General features: G+C 42.6%; 1 protein-coding gene across 4 annotated transcripts in view; it reads left to right on the forward strand.

The window, feature by feature from the left end:
* The window catches only part of GRIA1 (glutamate ionotropic receptor AMPA type subunit 1), a 394,780-nt gene that overhangs the window by 278,956 nt on the left and 98,002 nt on the right, over positions 1-17,822 (forward strand). The gene's annotated exons all lie outside the window — the stretch shown is intronic.

Below are 17,822 nucleotides of genomic sequence, written 5' to 3' on the forward strand. Positions count from 1 at the left end.
GGGCAGTTATGCTCTGTCCTATAGGGTCGCTATCAGTTGGAATCGATTAGACAGCAATGGGTCTGGTTTTTTTTTTTTTTTAAGGCACAGATAAATGATGGAGGCAGTATGGTAAAACATTTATTGAGCACCTACCATATGTGAGGCAAGGTTCTGTGTCCTTTGCATGTATTATCTCATTAAATCCTTGCAGCAATATAATGTAGGACTCCCATTACATCCCTTTTTACAAATGAGGGACTGCAGAAACTAGTTTGTCAGGGTTATACAGCTAGTAGGTAGCTGAGTTGGTATTAAAACCACCACTCTGTACCAGTTTTGCATGGTAGAAGGAGCCCCGGATTATGAGTCCTGGCTCAAGCACCAACTTTATATGTGGCCCTGGGCAAGTAACCTGACATTGGTAAGCCACAGTTTATCCATCTCTAAGAGAAAAGGATTCTCCTTTTCTTGGTTCTTAGAGGAACCTTGGGAGTAATCTAGTTCCAGTAGTTTTGTAAATTTGTGCCTTTGGTTCGAAAAAGGAGTTTCTCAGAGGTGCCTCAGATATTACCATTGAGAGTTACAGGAGAACAAATCAGAAGGGTCCCCCCACCCCCCCGCCCGCCACCACACGCACACACGGAACCACAGTAGCTCCATTTTTATCTGTTAAAAAAATTGGACTTGTAAATATGATTTCTTTGGAAAAAAGGATTTTGAAGCTAATAAAAAAGAAAGGAGGAAGGAAGGGTGGAAAGGAAGGAGGGGAAAAATAAATTTGGCAATTACCAGTCTAGTCCAATTCCCACATTTACGGGCCTTCTGTCTTTGTGTATAATGTTCTTTCTGCCACTTTCTGGAGTGTTCATGCCACAAGTCCCTTCCAATTTACCTGATAAATAAGCACTGACTGTAGTTCCTTTATAGTTCCTTTGAAGTAGCTTCATGTCTATGAACTCTTTTTCCAGTAGGCATTTCTTGTAGATTACTAGGTCTCTAAAATGTGCAGGAAGACATGACTTGGAATTGAGCTGTCATGGATAGGTTTGCACATACTCTCACTTTCTCGATACATACGTGTGTAAATATCAAGGCCTTATGGACATGTGTCAGTGGCGTCCTTACCACCTCTCCACGTTTTGCATTGAAATGTCCATGAGGACCAATATTCCTCAGTGTCAATAATTAAAATCTTCCTAACAAGCTTCCCCCAGGACTCATTTTGCCTGCTGTATAATTTAGAAAGTCTCATCGTTCACCATAAAATCATGTTTTTCTTTAAATTAGAAGACTGTTAGAGGAGGGAAGGGATGTGGGGGAGGAGGTGTGAGACTGGATGCTTGGCCAATACTGGCGAACACATGGTGAAGAGTAGAAAGAACCAAGCAGGGGAAGGGCTTGCTTAAAAATAAGTCAGGCCAGTGGATAAACAGTGGGAAGAGTGATTCTTCTCTAGTCAGTATAATGTAGGACCATCTGAACATGCATGTGCCTGAAAAGACCCGTGGGCTTGTTTTTCCTCCATTATTTCCTTTGTCAGTGGGCATATTACTTCTTAAGCACCTCGAGGTCTGACTTCAGGGTATGTTTTCCCCCTCCAACCGTCTTGGTCATCTAGTGCTGCTATAACAGAAATACCACAAGTGGATGGCTTTAACAAAGAGAACTTTATTCTCTCATGGTCTAGTAGGTTATAAGTCCAAATTCAGGGTGTTATCTCCAGGGGAAGGCTTTCTCTCTCTGTTGGCTCTGGAGGAAGGTCTTTGTACTCAGTCTTCCCCTGGTCAAGGAGCTTCTCAGGTGCAGGAACCCCGGGTCCAAAGAATGCACCCTGCTCCTGGTGCTGCTTTCTTGGTTGTATGAGGTCCCCCAGTCTCTCTGCTCTCTTCTTTTTTATCTCAAGAGATTTCCTCAAGACACAATCCAATCTTTAGATTGAGTTCTGCCTCACTAACACAACTGCCACACATACTCCCTCATTTAACATCACTGAGGCAGGATTTACAATATACAGGAAAATCACACAACACCAGGAATCATGGCCCAGCCAAATGGATACACACATTTTTGGGAGGACATAATTAAATCCATGACACCCACCATTCCTCCAGAGGTCTCAGACTGGTGGTCTACGAGCTGAATTCTCTCCCAGGCATGCTTTTGTTTGAGCTGCACAGAGTTTGGCAATGAGCCTCCAACACTGAGGGGCAGCTGCCTTCTTTAGATGACATGTGGATTTCACAGCCTCCACCTGGCTTCCTTCATTCCTGTGTTACTCAGCTGACCCCTGTGAAGGTATTTGAGTTTGTGACCTCTGTATGCAACAAGGTTTTCAAACTGTGCTTCCTGGAGTACTGAGGATTCCACTAGCGTGTCTTAGGACTTGCCACTGAATTGAAGATGAGATTGAGTAGGCAGGTCCCTAGCCTGTGCCTATGTTTTCTCATTGGTAAAATGTAAATAATAATTCCTACCTCAAGTCTTCTCATGAGGCTTAAATGAGATTAATATATGTAGAACTTGTATCAGAGTACCCAACCAGCAGATAGGAAGCACTAAAATTTGGATGACTATATTTTATTTTATCAGATTTATATATTAGGCTTCTACTAAACCTCACTAGAAAAAAGGGTGCCACTGCTCACACCAATTTGAAAACCACTGACCTATATGACTCTCTTCTGAGGAAGTCCACAGGACAAAGCAGAAATAGCAAGTGGTTTTCTCCAGAGACCTGGTTCCCTATGCCTCCTTCTCATAAGAACTGAGAGGAAGGATTTATGAATGTGGAGGGAAGGGAATAACAGATATTAGAAGTGAACCAGCCTGCATAGGGAGTTTATACACTTGAGATGGCCCCTTCTTCACCACCCCACCTTGGCCAATCCCAGAGTTTAGGAGTCTGTAGAAATTCCATATGAGTCAGAATATGGGTCACAGTGTTTCTCAGAAATATGTACTAAAGAGAAAATCCATATCCTTCATCCAAACTTGGGCCAGACAAGAAGGCCAGGATATTAAGCCAGGAATCAGGGCCAGGGATCAAACATAAAATGGTAAACACCAATAAAAGTTTTTTTGTCATTGTCTACATATCTTCTGATGAAGTCAACAAGTTTTGTGAGCCTCTGATCTTCACAGCACCATGTTAGACACCCTAAGTGCTATAGTGAGAAGTACTTCTAAGAGGCTTGCATATGTAAAACATCTTAAATAATATCCTTTCCAATGAGAATCAATTAATTTTTGTTGCTACTCATTTAAATAATACATAATAAATCCTTATTAATTTAGAGTTTGGGGGACTAAATCCACCTAAATTGCATGTACCTGCACTCATAGATAAGCAGTATTATCTCTTTTTAACGTTTTTGAAGTTCATTTCTGACAACCAAATGCCAACAAAATGTGGCCAGATGTGATTGTCTGCAAGTAACAAAAAACTTGACCCAGGTAATGTGAACAGAGAAAGGCCTATCTTTCTCACATTATAGGAAAAGCGGAGACAAGACATTGACTCATGTTGGTTCAGTGAAACAAGGATCAGCAGCTCTGTGATTCTCTTGACCTTGCCTTCATGGTCAAGAGATGAATGCTTCCAGATATTATGTCCATGTTTAAGCAGCAAAAAGGAGAAAAGTGTTGCCATCCATTTCCATTTCTTAGGATCAAGAAAACAGAAACTTTACAAAAATACTCCCCGCCCCAAGCAGATATTTGCTTCTCTCATTGGCCAGAACAGTGGCCAGTGACCACCTCTAGCTGCCAGGAAGGCTGGGAAGAAAAGAATCTAGGTTTTCTAGCCTCTAGAGTGGGGAAGGGGGAGTAGGAATGGATGTTGGGTAGGTCAACCAGCAGTATTGGCCACAGGGCCTAAAATAGATGTTTCCTGTACCAGAACCTTGAGTAGATAAACATAATCTGTAATTAACACATTCATTGATCTATACAAGTAAATGCTAATAACATTCTTTAAAGACTCCTCACCCTTACCTTTAAAATGTTTATATGGTAAATTGGTTTTGTGAGATCTATTTGAGTATTCAAAGTTAAAATTCAGCTTAACTATGATTACAGATTACAATTTTTTTAATTAAGTTGTTGGTGAGATAAAAATACCATCCATGAATTCACTTGGGGGGTCTACTTCTTATGCCCAAAGACCTATTTTTTAATAGATATATTAGGTTCTTTTTCCATGTAGAGGAGCATTTTGAGAAGGGATATATTAAAGAAGGAACAAAAATCTTTACAGGCAAAATGTGTCTTTAGTTCCCCCAACTTTCCTTTCTGTACCTTTTCCCCCTACTTGTGGCCAAGACCATTAATTTATTTGATAGATATTACGAATTGCCTAAAATGGGCAGGACATAGAGCTAGGCAATGAGGCTACAAAGATATAATGATGAATGGAGGATGGGGGAGGGAACCTTTCCTTCAAGGAGACTTCAGTATACTCATATGAGACAGTCGCTAAACAAGGAACCATGAATGTATAAAGTGTGATGCGCTATGAATAAATTGAACCTGCTGTTGCAATAGACAATAAAGGAAGTGGTAATTAAAGGAGACTTACTTAGGATGTTCCGAGAAGCTTTCTCTGTGGAGCTGTGGATGGGTAAGATGGAGTTAGTCTTGTACACAGCTCAAAGACATAAACAGTTATGTGCAAAGGCCCTCAGGTGGAGAAGAACTAAGTGGTTTCAGGGACAGGAGGAGAAGCCAGTGATTGGAGGTGATATTAGAGAAATGGGCAGAGAATAGAACGTGTAAGACTGTCTTAGTCATCTAGTGCTGCTGTAACAGAAATACCACAAGTGGGTGGCTTTAACAAAGAGAAAATTATTCTTTCACAGTCTAGTAGGCTATGAGTCCAAATTCAGGGCGTCAGCTCCAGGGGAAGGCCTTCTGTCTCCATCAGCTCCAGAGGAAGGTCCCTGTCATCAATCTTTCCTTGATCTAGGAGCTTCTTTGCACAGGAACCTTGGGTCCAAAGGACAGGCTCTGCTCCTGGTGCTGCTTTCTTGTTGGTACGAGGTCCCCATGTCTCTCTGCTCACTTCTCTGTTTTATATCTCAAAACAGATTGGCTTAAGACACTATCTAATCTTGTAGATCTCATCAATATAGGTGTCACTAATCCATCCCATTACATCGTAGTGATAGGATTTATAACACACAGGGAAATCATTTCAGATGACGAAATGGTAGACAATCATACAATGGTAGACAATCAGACAATCATGACATAGCCAAATTGATACACATATTTTTGGGGGACAAAATCCGATCCATGACAAGGACCCTGTGGCCATGGTATAGATTTGGGGTCTTACTCTAAAAACCAAAAGCTACTGGAGTTTTAAGAGAAGGATTCATTTACATGCTAAAATACCATTCTGGTAGCTATGAGGAAAATGAATTAGGGCAGAGGAGAAACAAGAGTGAAAGCTAAGGGACCAGGCAAGAGGCTTTCATAGCAGCCCAGGGGAAATTATACTGATGGAAATTATAAGGATGACCATGTAGATGGATTTGTGGTCTATTCTGAAACTAGAATTGACAGGACTTGCTAATGAATTGGATATATGGAGATGAGGAGAGGGAAGATTCAAGGGCGAACCCAAGAGGAAGAGGGCATTTGGAAAACGTGGAACCATAGTCGCATAGACCTTAGCTCTGGGCGAAATCATTAGGATGCTCTGGTTTATCCATCTCATGTTACAGATGAGGAAACTGAGGCCCAAAAGGGACAACGAGATTTTCTCTACGGCCACCCAGATGCTATCCACGGCCTATGATGCCCAGTTCAATGCTATCCTATTGTGCAGTCTCAACCCAAGGCTTCATTACCTACAAGTGAACTAAGAATTAGCATCTTCAACTCATTCCTCCCATAGCCTCCACTCCTCTATTGGCTTCTCCATGAGGTCAGTGCTTCTCTAGGTTCAGATGACCTTAGTAAAGAGAACAAAAGGGGGTCAAAATGTCATTGGGGAATAGAAGAAAATGAGAAATCATACTTTCAGCTTTCAGAACTGTCTTTTATCCTTAATCTTAGATTGTATCAGAATATATGATAATTATCTCCACCTGGTGAAGATAATTACTCTCAGTGAGAAGTCTCAGGCGGGGGAGGTGATGGCACTTTGGAGATCTCTGGGAACCCTATACCACACACCCCCCAGTTAATGTACTTGTTGAGCGGGGAGCCTGTAGCTGACTCACCATGGGAACAGGGTGGCCAATGAGGAGAGCCCAACCCGATAACCAATGGCAGCCTGACCTTTGAGTTCACACACAAGTTCCATAGCAACCAATATGCTGCCTACCCCTTCCACCTCCTGCTCTGCTTCCTCTCTTCCCAGAGAAAGCCAGGCAAACCCACTCCTCTTGCGCATCTCCATGTGTGCTGCAGGGAAGAAAGGAAGGCTGGAAGTAAATATTCAAGGAAGCTGACGGAAGCAGCCTGAAATTATAAAACATTTTGCATTTTGAAAACATAAACCCAGTTTGAGACACAGGTTCACTGCCATAAGAAAGTGTGGGTAGTGATGAGGCAAGAAATGGTGATAGAAGCCCTGTGTCTTGGGGCAAGGTATAGGAATTTATGCTGGGACTCCCTGCATCAAAATCACTTGGGATGCTTGTCAAAATGCAGATTCCCAGGCACTACCCCAGATCTGCTGAATTGGAAACAGTGTAACTGGGGACAAGGATATGCATGTTTCACAAGACCCCCTCCTTCAGGGTCAGATGGGCATGAACCTTTAAAAGTCATTGAACTAGGGTGTTGTCCAGGAATGTCAGATGGGAAGTGCAGAAAGCAAGGTCCACAGGTCAGCCAGAAATGTTGTAAATCAACAACAGTATACACTGAGCCCAGGGTCTGCCTGCTTGCTGCCCTAGGGTGTGCTACCTGCTAGGTGAGCAAGGCCCTGGATCCAAAGGGGGAAATTGTGGCCATCGAAAGGCAGAAGACTCCCTAGGGATCCTACACTCTCCTGCAGGCCAGGCTGCCAGGAGGAGCTCACAAAAGGGATTCACTAGTATATATTCCCCTTGATCACTTTTCCCTTGCCATTAGCAAGCAATGCCAGCACACAGAGGTTAGCCCAGGTGAGGTGATCCTACAATTGTGGCAGATGTGATCTGTGCATTGGCCATCTGTGGGTGGCCCCATCACTGGGAACGCCACCTCACTGACTTCTTCCTTTTCAGTTTTAATCCTCTGCTACCTAATAGCAAGACCCAGAGCCAGGCTCTAATACTGAGCAGCTTCACAGACCATGGGGAGGCAGAAGAGTAGAAGTTTCAGAAGCTCCCAAAAGCCACATGGGAGTATTAAAATCAATGCAGTAACAGGAGGATAAAAGCCTTTGCTGGATACGCAAATGAAAACCATCATTTTCTGCATCTCAGCCAGTAGTTCTGGCAATCAGCAAAGGGGAAGTCAAATTGCTGCCTCACTCTCTCTCTTTCTAGATTGCTCTGAAAGTCTGAGGTCTGTTTAATTGAGGAGAGATTTCTTTTTCCAAAATCACAATAGGCAAATTTTCAGAAAGTTTTTTACAGAGCTGACAGGAATGTTTAAGATAATTTATTCATCCATTACATGTTTACTCATCACCTGTTATGTGGCAGGGATGGTTCAAGGTGCTATGCGAGACATGACGGAATAAAGCAGACAAAAACCCCTGCTCTCCTAGAGCTCACATTCTAGTGAGACGAAGCAGGCAATAAACAAAATAAATAGGTAATCCACTCTCTACCCAAATTCAACGAGTATCCTAGCTTACAGGGAGGGGAAGAGACTTACCCAAGGTCACACAGACAATTAGTAAGTTCAGTCACATAGAAAGGGAGGTCAGATAGGGGCTGAGATGAACTGGGGAACATACGTGCCAGCTAAAGAAGGCAGCCTCCACTCAGCTGTGTACAGTAACTGCCCAACTCTGTGCAGATCAAACAAAAACAGGCCTAGGGTTCAGCTTGTGGGCCACCAGTCTGAGACCCCTGGAAGAATGGTGAGGAGCATAAAAACATCACCATATCTTCTATGCATTTAGACACACTAGGAATTTCATATATATGTTCTGAAACGATATAAAATAAAATGAACTCCTTTCCCCCCACTTTGGCTCCAAGGATAAAATCTGATTGGAGTATTCTTCTCTTCTTTCACATCCCTTGGGAAATCCAGGCCATGAATGGGGCCTGCTTCAGAAGGAAGACGGTCCCCATGTCTCTGTATCCAGAAAGGCCGCCCCATGGCTCCATCTTCCTAGGTTCCACATTGTCCTGGAGAGGATGTCTTGTTCTTTTTAACTCTCTCTGAAGTACAGCATCTGAGATCAAGAGACCCAGTTGTTTCTCTGGAGGGAGGTACTGAGTTCTATATAAGGAAAAATGAAAACATAAGTGATTGAATTGATGAGGAAGGTGTACCCTGACTCCGAGGGGAGCGTGGTGGTTCTGAATGAGTTAGGAGCCACTAGCCACCGAGTGGTAAACGAATCATTTTTGCTCACCATATATACTTTTATCTTACCTATGTTTTGAGATAGATAATAGGTAAATTACACCCAAGGCACCCAGCAGAATATAAATGGTGTCACGCACACTGAGAACCACAAACCTGAGGTGGTAACAGACTATATATATCCGGTAGGTTAAGGAGAGATGGCCTCAAAATGTGGAGGCACAGTGTCGGCTGGTAGCAGAGTGTAGTCCCACCCAAGAGGTAAACTAGGGACCCCTGTCATCACAGGGGGTGGCCCCCAGGTTTGGAGGAGACAATGAATGGAACACTTTAAAAAAAAAAAACACTCTCAGCCTAGTACCAGCCCACTGAGTGAGTCATTTCCTCTCTGGGTCTCAATTTTCCCTCTGTGAAATGGGGGAGGTGGGGGGAACAAATGACCCCTACTGTGTCTTAGCATGTCCCCAGCCCCCTTCTAGGAATTGAATAGGTTTCAGCAGAGCTTCCAGACTAGGATGGACTAGGAAGAAAGCCCAGTGATCAACTTCCCAAAATCAACGAATAAAAATCCTGTGGAACACAATAGTCCAACATTCATGGGAATGGCGCAGGACCTGGCAGCATTTCATCGTGTTGTACATGGGGTCGCCACGAGTGGGGGGCAGACTCAACGTCAGCTAACAACAACTAGCCAAGCCAAGTTGTCTTTAATTCTGTTTACTCAGTTCTATGCTTTTATGTTCCCATCGATCCCTCTGCTTGGAGGGATCTTTCCCATTTTTCTGCCCAGCTCCTCCCTCCTATGCAAAGGCTGCCTTCTCACTGTCTTCATCCTAACCCAATCCTCCTCTGAAGCTATACTTTACAGTAATGATTATAATCTTGAACTCTGGAATAGGGCTGCCTCAGATTGAATCCTAACTCTACAACTTACTAGTCGTGTAAGCTTGGGAAAATAACTTCTCTGTACCTCAGTTTTCTCTTCTGGAAAGTGGGGATAATAATAAGACTTGTCCAAAGGAGTATTTTGAGGATTAAGCGAAGTAATGGATGTAAAGCTCTTCCTTAGCACAAACATAGTAAATGTTTGTTGTTGACATTATTGTTGTCATTGCCATTGTCAGCTGAACCACTCTGAAGGCAGCTTATATCTTCAAGCCTGCACTAGAGTTACCCATATCCATTCCTTATTGAAACACAGAGAGGCAAACTCATCTCTGTATCTCATTCAAAACCTGACACAGGCTGTTTGTATCCCAAATGTTCAACACCTCTTTGTTGAATGAACATGCGAATTTTTCATTTAATGTAGAGAAAGCAACTTAATGGAGAGAATTTCTGGCTGTCATTAACTACCTGTGTAACATGGGGACAATTCAATCCTTGTCTCTGAGTGGGTTTGAAGGAGAAGGAGGAGAATTGGAGATAAAAAAAAGTCAAAAGGCTCCAGAACGCAAAGTCCATGGTCATCCTAAAGTTGTCAGTTACCTCACTACTCAGGAATGCTCTAATCTTCTGTTTGCTAGGGTAATAGCATTAATAGTTGCCTTCATTTTTTGCACCTACTATGTGTCAGACCCTCTGGTAAGTGTTAAATTATGTTACCTCTAATCATCGTGACAACCCGTGCCTGAGTACATTAATACTGTTTTACAGTTGAAAAAACTGAGGCTCAGAGGAATTAACTCCCTTGTCCAAGGTTACACAGTGGAGCTGGGGTTATAACCTGTGTCTGTCTGATTCTAAAGCCTGTGATGTTTTCGTGACACTACACTGCCTTCCAAGACCAAAAATCCTTCTGGAGTTCTCACAGGGCACCCAGGGATTGTTAGAATTCATAAGGGGAAAAAAATGGCATTTATTTCTTCTGTAGGCTTCTGCATTTCTGATTAAAAAAAAAAAAAGGAATTGGGGGGAGAGGCTTTTTGCTTTGGGCTTTCATTCCATTATTCTGTAAAGTATCATCATCTTTAAAAGCCATATGCTGAAGGAAGAAAGGTGAGCTACTAGGAGTGCTCTCTGCCCCACAAAGACAGAGGGTGGCATGCTCAGCTAGGGTCGGGGAGATGGTGAGACAGAGATAAGAGCAAAGATGTAATTGGTACCACGTTAGAGAAACCAACCTCTTGGCTTCCACTAGGAGGTGGCTGGGAGGATAGGCCAGGTTCATAGTCACAGCCAAAAGCAGAGAGAGCATGCTTTTAACTGTAGCACTTCAGGTATGAACGGAAGGAAAGAGGCAAAAAGAATCAGGGATGGCCTTAAGATTATGGGGGTGAGAAACATCTGGAGTCTACACATTTATCCTATTGAAATGTTTGCTCAAATGTGCCAAGATGTATGTAGACAGATGTGCATTTCACTGTTGTTTTAAACAGCTAGAAAGAACCATTAGTGGGAGCCTGGAAGAAGAAAAAAAGAGGGTTCATCCTCCCATGGAACACTATGCAGCTGCTAATATGGATGAGCAAAGGCATCTGGGCTGATTTGGAAAGATCTTCAGGGCTGCATGACTGAGAAGTAGTGGGTCAAGATCTCTCTGGTCCCGAATTATAGGTTCTTTTCCCTGCACCATCCTGCATCTCAGGAACACTGGGAACTAGAAGAGCATGTAACCAAGGGCTAAACTGTGTGGCCTGTAGTGTTGGTGCCAAGATTTTTCTGAGAAAGGAAAATTAGCATGGATTGAGGTGGAAAAAGGCTTCTGAGAGGCCCTGGGTTGCCCCTTGAAAGATGAAATAAGATTTTTACCAGAACAAAGAAAAATGAGAAGGGTAACCCCTGGTGGGGGTAACCGCATGAGTATAAGCACCGAGGCAAGCACGTATTGAGTCATGGGACTCATCAGTCAAGATCATCATTAGGTACTCCTTGGCTAAGGGTTCAGAGCTCACCAAGTTTAACGATACTCTCAAAGCCATGACTTTTTGGGGCCCTATGACGTGCTGTGAAGCAATTAGTGGGTCACCTAGGAAGCACCCAGAATCTACAATGGGCAATGTTGGGTCAGTTCTTTAGTTTCCAGTTTCTTTAACCAGAGTGAGCTCAAGAAGTAGCTCCCCACTCCTTTTGGAGGACCTTTACTGATTGGTGTTAAAGCTTGCTTCACCATGACCGGAGCCACAGAAGCCAAGTTCTAATTTCTAGAATTCAGAGTGTCCGGGCTGGGCACTGACAGAGTCATCGGTCAGGTTATCTCCTGGGCATCAGGCAGAGGGGCTGTCAAGCAGAAAGATGCCTTCCCTTCTGTGGAATTCTGGCTGGGCCCTCATCTCGTATTCATCTTCTCTTTCATGTCCTGCTCTCTGTGTTGGCCCCCATTCTGAGAATGGGAGAAAGAATGGAGACAGGCTTTATTTTGTTTTGTTTCCAGTTACTGTGGGTATGTATTTCTACAGATACAAGTGAGAATTAATTAATTGAACATTTTAATTGGGCACCATCTGGGATCTAAACTTTGTATTAGGCACAATGCTAAGCATGTGGCAGATTCGAAGATGTAAGAAACATGAGTTCAGACCCCTGACTTTGCAATCCAGTAGAAAAACTGGATTTTTTTTTTAAAGCAAATGATAAAGCAGGATGTGTATTTGAATAATTCCCCAGTGCAGGATTTATAGTCAACAGATAGAGAAAAGGGAAAGATCATGGAGAACTGAAATGATCTAGGCTACCTTATTAGAAAAGGAGAGACTGAGATGGTCTCAAGGGAGAAAGTTAGACTTACAAAAGGGCATTCCAGGTAATGGGGATCAGTCTGAGCAAGGAGAGAGAGAAACCTGTGTGTTTTGTGACCAAGTGCCCCATCCTTCACACAGACCTGGGGACCAAGTGCCCCATCGTTCATATAGACTTAGTTCCTCCAGTTACTAGCTGTAAGACTTGAGCCAGTAAGTTAACCAATGAGCCTCAGTTTCTTCAACTTAAAAATTACCTTCACTGCCAGTTGACGTCAAGTCACTTCCAACTCAAGGCAATCCCACGTGTGTCAGCGTAGAACTTTCCTCCGTTAGGTTTTCAATGGCTGATTTTGCAGAAGTAGATTGCCAGGACTTTTTTCCTATGTGCCTCTGGGTGAACTCAAACCTCCAACTTTTAGTTAGCAGCCAAGCACGTTAACCATTTGCACCACCCAGGGACCCCTAAGCTAATTGTCATTGAATGGATTCCAACTCATGGTGATCCCATGTGTGTTAGAGTAGAATCGTGCCCTGGAGAGTTTTCAATGGCTAATTTTTTGGAAGTGAATCACCAGGCCTTTCTTCTGAGGCACCTCTGGGTAGCTTTAAACCACCCACCTTTTGGTTAGCAGCCAAGCATGTTCACCATTTGCACCACCAGTTTTCAAAAGGGGGCCATTAATACCAGTATCACGGGATTCCTATAAGAATAAATACATGAGCGAACAGAGACAGAAGCATGTTTGCCTAGTGCCTGGCATATGTCATGGGTTTAAAAAAAAACTTACTTTTCTGTCCCCTCCTTTGTGTTAATCACTTTCACTTCATTCCTACTCTGTCCCTGGCCTCAGACCAATCATTTATTCTCTGCTAAGAGCTTTCTGAAACCCACTGACGTGCTTCACCAAATCTGGCTGTGCTCCTGGCCCAGCACTGGCCCGAGGGAAGTCTGGAGGCTGTTCCCCAGAGAATGAGGAAGGCTGCCAGGTGCAGTGTTATGACTCGAGGATATTGGCAGCATCCCTCATACCATCCCAGGGTTATTTCTTAGCACACGCCTGGGTATGAACTGTATGCCAGCTCCTGCCTGCTTGCCCAGCATAACTCAGCTCCCGGTAGTGACCCTTCCCTGGCAAACCACACTGTCCACTAGTCCCCTCCTGTTCATCTGGGTACCTGGCTTTGTTTCTTTGTGGTCAACATTGTAATGATTTTCTCTTCATCCCAGAGTGGCAGATATTGGTTTTGCCATGTTTGCCAAATACTCAGGGCTTTTAAAACAGAGGAGTTAAGAGCATGGGCTCTGGAGTTATATCTGGGCTCAATACCACCTCTTACAAAAACTTGCTTTGTGACCCTGGGCAACTAATTTCATGTCTCAGAACGTCTGTCACTATTGCTGCCAAACAAACCACCCCAAACTTGTGGCATGAAACTACAGTCATTTTATTATGCTCGTGGATTCCCTGGGTCACGATATTTGGAAAGGGGCATAGTGGGATGGCTTGTCTCTGCTTGACAGTGTCTGGGGTCTGAGAGGGGAAAACTCAAAGGCTTCAGGTGACTTGACAGGTGGGGCTGGAATCTTCTGAAGGCTCATTTGCTTAGTTGATGCTGCCTGTCCTTCGAGGCCTCAGCTTGAGACTGTTGGCCAGATGCCTACTTGTGGTCTCTCCTTGCGGCTTCTTGGGCTTCCTCACAGCATGATAGCTGTGTTCCAAGAGCAAGTACCCCCAGGAGAAGCAGGCAGAAGCTGTACCATCTTTCCTGACCTACCCTTGGAAGTCACATAATATCCCTTCTGCCATAGTCACAAATCCAGCCAGATTAGAGTGGAAGGAACATAGTTTCTATCTTTCAGTAGAAGAATTAATGTCACGTTATAAACAACACGTAGAATGGGGAATATCATTGTGTATATCTTTGTACAGATGTACAATCTGCCATCCCAAAATCCAAACCCACTGCCATCGAGTTGTTCTGATTCATAGTGACCCTATAGGACAAAATTAAACTGCCCCATAGGGTTTCCAAGGCTGTAAATCTTTACAGAAGCAGACTGCCACATCTTTCTCTGCAGAGCGGCTGGTAGGTTCGAACCGCTGACCTTTTGGTTGGCAGCTGAGCGCTTTAACCACTGTGCCATCAGTGACGATAATAATCCCTACCCTAGGGAGTCATTGTAAAGATTAAATGGTGTAATGTATTTAAAGTACTTAGCATGGTGCCTGACATATAATAAGTGCTCAGTAAATGGCCTGTATTTCTATTAAGTAGATATACACATACTTTTATACAAATATAGTCACTGACGGTTAATATTCCATGTAGTCAGTGCTTATTAATAATTTGAGCTATAATAGATGCTAGTAATTATCCCTTAAGTTAATGAATCTATAGATTAGATCCTTAATGAATCTACAAATAAAGCCTTACAAGTCATGTAGATTTTTATCTAATCACCTCATTTTACACTTTAGAAAGCTAAGTTTGAGAGAGTCTACACAGCCAGTTAAGTTAGCGTTGAGCATTTTATAATCCAGGCTTGGGTGAAGCGTTTTTTTTGTTGAAAATAACTCAAGTGACCCTTAAACAGCAAGCAATTTTTCAAAAGACTGATGTATAGATTTCAACACCTTTCAGGATGCGTGGAGCCTTGAACTTCATCATAATCCCTGGAGGCAAATGAAAAGAGACAGGAGGAGCACAAGTGCTTGATGTAACCTCATTTTGCCCTTGAAAACCCCTCAGCAGGACTGAAGACTAAAATGAGCCAGGTCACTGCCTTTGCTTTTTCAAGATTTTCTATACTGCTCCTCCTCCCCACAGCCAAGGGTCTGAGCATTTAGGCAGTGTTTGCTCAATGGAGTCAGCAGAGAACAACAATCAGGGAGTTAATAAAACTGAGTTGCATACCTTTGTATACTTACTCTGAGAAGTAAAACCAAGGGAAACAGAATGAAAGGGGTGTGGTTTACCTTTCCTCATCAAGGCCGTGTAGGGAACCTGGCTAAACAAGGACAGAAGTCAAAAGATACAACTGTAGCCAAGTGACCGTGGGCAAGTCACTTCCCTTCTCATTCCTCAGTGTTCCATGATCTGACATTCTACAATGGAAAGTGTTTACTGAGCCCTTGTGATAGGTTTGGTATGCTCCCAGGGGTGGATTACCCAGTAAACAAGATAAGCACAGTTTATTTGGTACTTGGGTTTACTTACTAATCTGTAGTGAACAGTTTCTCATGGCTTTCACACAGCTTTGAAATTCTCAGGCAGATTTGGCCTTTTAAAGGTTCCGAGAAATCTTGACCCAAAGTAACCTGTTTAAATTCATCTTTCCCAAACACGTTTATTTTCATGTTAACCCATTGCCATTGAGTTGATTCTGACTCAGAGCAATCCTATAGGATAGAGTATAACTGACCCACAGGGTTTCCAAAGCTGTAAATCTTTACAGAAGCAGACTGCTGCATTTTTCTCCTACAGAATGCCCAGTGGGTTCAAACCACTGACCTTTCTCTTAGCAGCTGAGTGCTTTAACCAGTGCACCACCAGAGCTCCTTCACACATGATTAAACCAGAGCAAATCCATCAGGCTTCCCTAGAAAGCCAATGGCTCTTGCATTTCACCACGTCTGTTGCATCAAAATTTAAAGGGCAAAGGAGAATTCTTATTTATACACAGCAAATTCATAGATACACTGTTTGTTTTTTAACTTCAGCCTCTTTTTTGTTCAGTGGTCTTTGGCACTCTCAAATTTGAGATAACACACTGATTTTAGGTGGAGTTAGGTTTCCCTGATGTCCTCCACTTTGACACACAGTTGATTTTTTTTTTAATTGAAGTATAATAAAATTATTGAGGTATAAGAGCTTGGCTGCTAACTAAAAATTGGCAGTTCAAATCCACCAGCTGCTCCTTGGAAACCCTATGGGGCAGTTTCTACTCTGTCCTATAGGGCCGCTATGAGTCGGAATCAACTCGACGGCAGTGGGTTTGGTTTTGGTTGGTAACACATTTATTGAGATATAACACACAAATAATAAGTGGACAGGTGAATGACTTTTCATAAAGTGAAAACACCTGTGTCATCAGCATTCCACTCAAGAAATAAAATACTTCCAGAATCTCAAGTGCCTCCTCTTACCTACTTTTCTGCACTGTCCTCCACGGCAAGGGTAACCACTACCCTGACTTCTGACACCATAGATTAGCTTTGCCTGTGTTTGAACCTCATCCATGGAACCATTTAGTATGCACTCTTTTGTGCCTGGCATATTTGCTCAATATTATGTTATGAGATTCATCGATGTTGTTACGTATCATTGTAGCTCATCCATTGCCATTGCTGTATGGTATTCTATTGTGTGACTATTTCACAATTTATCTGTATATTCCCTGTAGATGAGTGTTTAGGTGGTTTCCAGTTTGGGTGCTGCTACAAAAAGTGCTCCTATGAACATTCTTGTAAAAGTCTTTTGGTGAACATGCATGTATTTCTGCTGAGCACATACCTAAGAGTGCAACTCCTGGGTCGAGTTAAGTATATTTTCCTGTTGTAGATACTGCTAAACTATTTTCTGAGGTGGCTGTACAAATTTACACTCTCGTCAGCAATATACATGAGTTCCACTTGCTCATCTCTACCTTACTCGTTTTAGCAAGTGGGAGTATTATAATATTGTATTGGGTTTTTTTTAATGACTAGTATTTTTTCACGTTTATTGGCCATTTGGATAGCCTCTTCTGTGAAGCCTCTTGTCCATCTTTCTGTTGGATTGTCTGCTTTTTGCTTATTGATGTGCGTTTTTATATACCCTTGGTACATATCTATATCCTTTTACTGATATATGGGTTGTCTATTTTCCCTATTTCATGGCTTTTACTTTCACTATCTTGGCAGTGTTTTATGATAAACAGAAATACTTAGTTTAATGTAGTCTGCTTTAGCATTTTCTTTCCTTTATAGCTAGCATTTTTTTTGTCTTAAGGAATCTTTGCCTACCTCAGAGTCATGAATATATTCTTCTATGTTTTCTTTTTTTTTAACATTTCACATTTAGATCTAGGTGTCTCGTAGATATGTATGAGATAGGAGGTCAAGATTATTATATTCTTGCATATGGATATCCTATTGAACTAACACAGTTTATTGCGAAAGCCATCCTTTTTCCCCACTGCATGCCCTTTTCTCATAAACTGGGTCACTAAGTGTGGGTTTGTTTCTAAATTCTTGATTGTTTTTTCTTTTTGTATTTTGTTGATATGCTTGTCTATCCTTGCCCTTATACCACACTTTATCCTAACTACTATAGCTTTGTAGTAAGTCTTGATAAGTGGTAACCACATGTCTACAGAAGCCTGCATATGCATGCTGAGACAAAGGCTGGATGACCCCTTGGGGTGGTGGTATAGAAGGGAGTCACTTCATGTAGAGCTTGTGTGAGATAATATCTACAGTGTTTTCTACCACTGAGATACCATGAGTCTGCTAAAGCATCCATGAGTGTGGCTTTTCTCAAGAGTCTACAACAAATCAGTAACTGAGACTCCATGTCAGTGTTTCAAAACACCTCAAAATTATGGCTAAAAGTCAGGATACTTTTTGGTAAAAAGGGCATCCAAACTTGGAGCATGTAAAACTCTGGAGACTGCCAGAGACAGATAAAGAAGGACCA

Source organism: Elephas maximus, chromosome 2 (assembly GCF_024166365.1).
Source record: "Elephas maximus indicus isolate mEleMax1 chromosome 2, mEleMax1 primary haplotype, whole genome shotgun sequence".
Classification (NCBI taxonomy): domain Eukaryota; kingdom Metazoa; phylum Chordata; class Mammalia; order Proboscidea; family Elephantidae; genus Elephas; species Elephas maximus.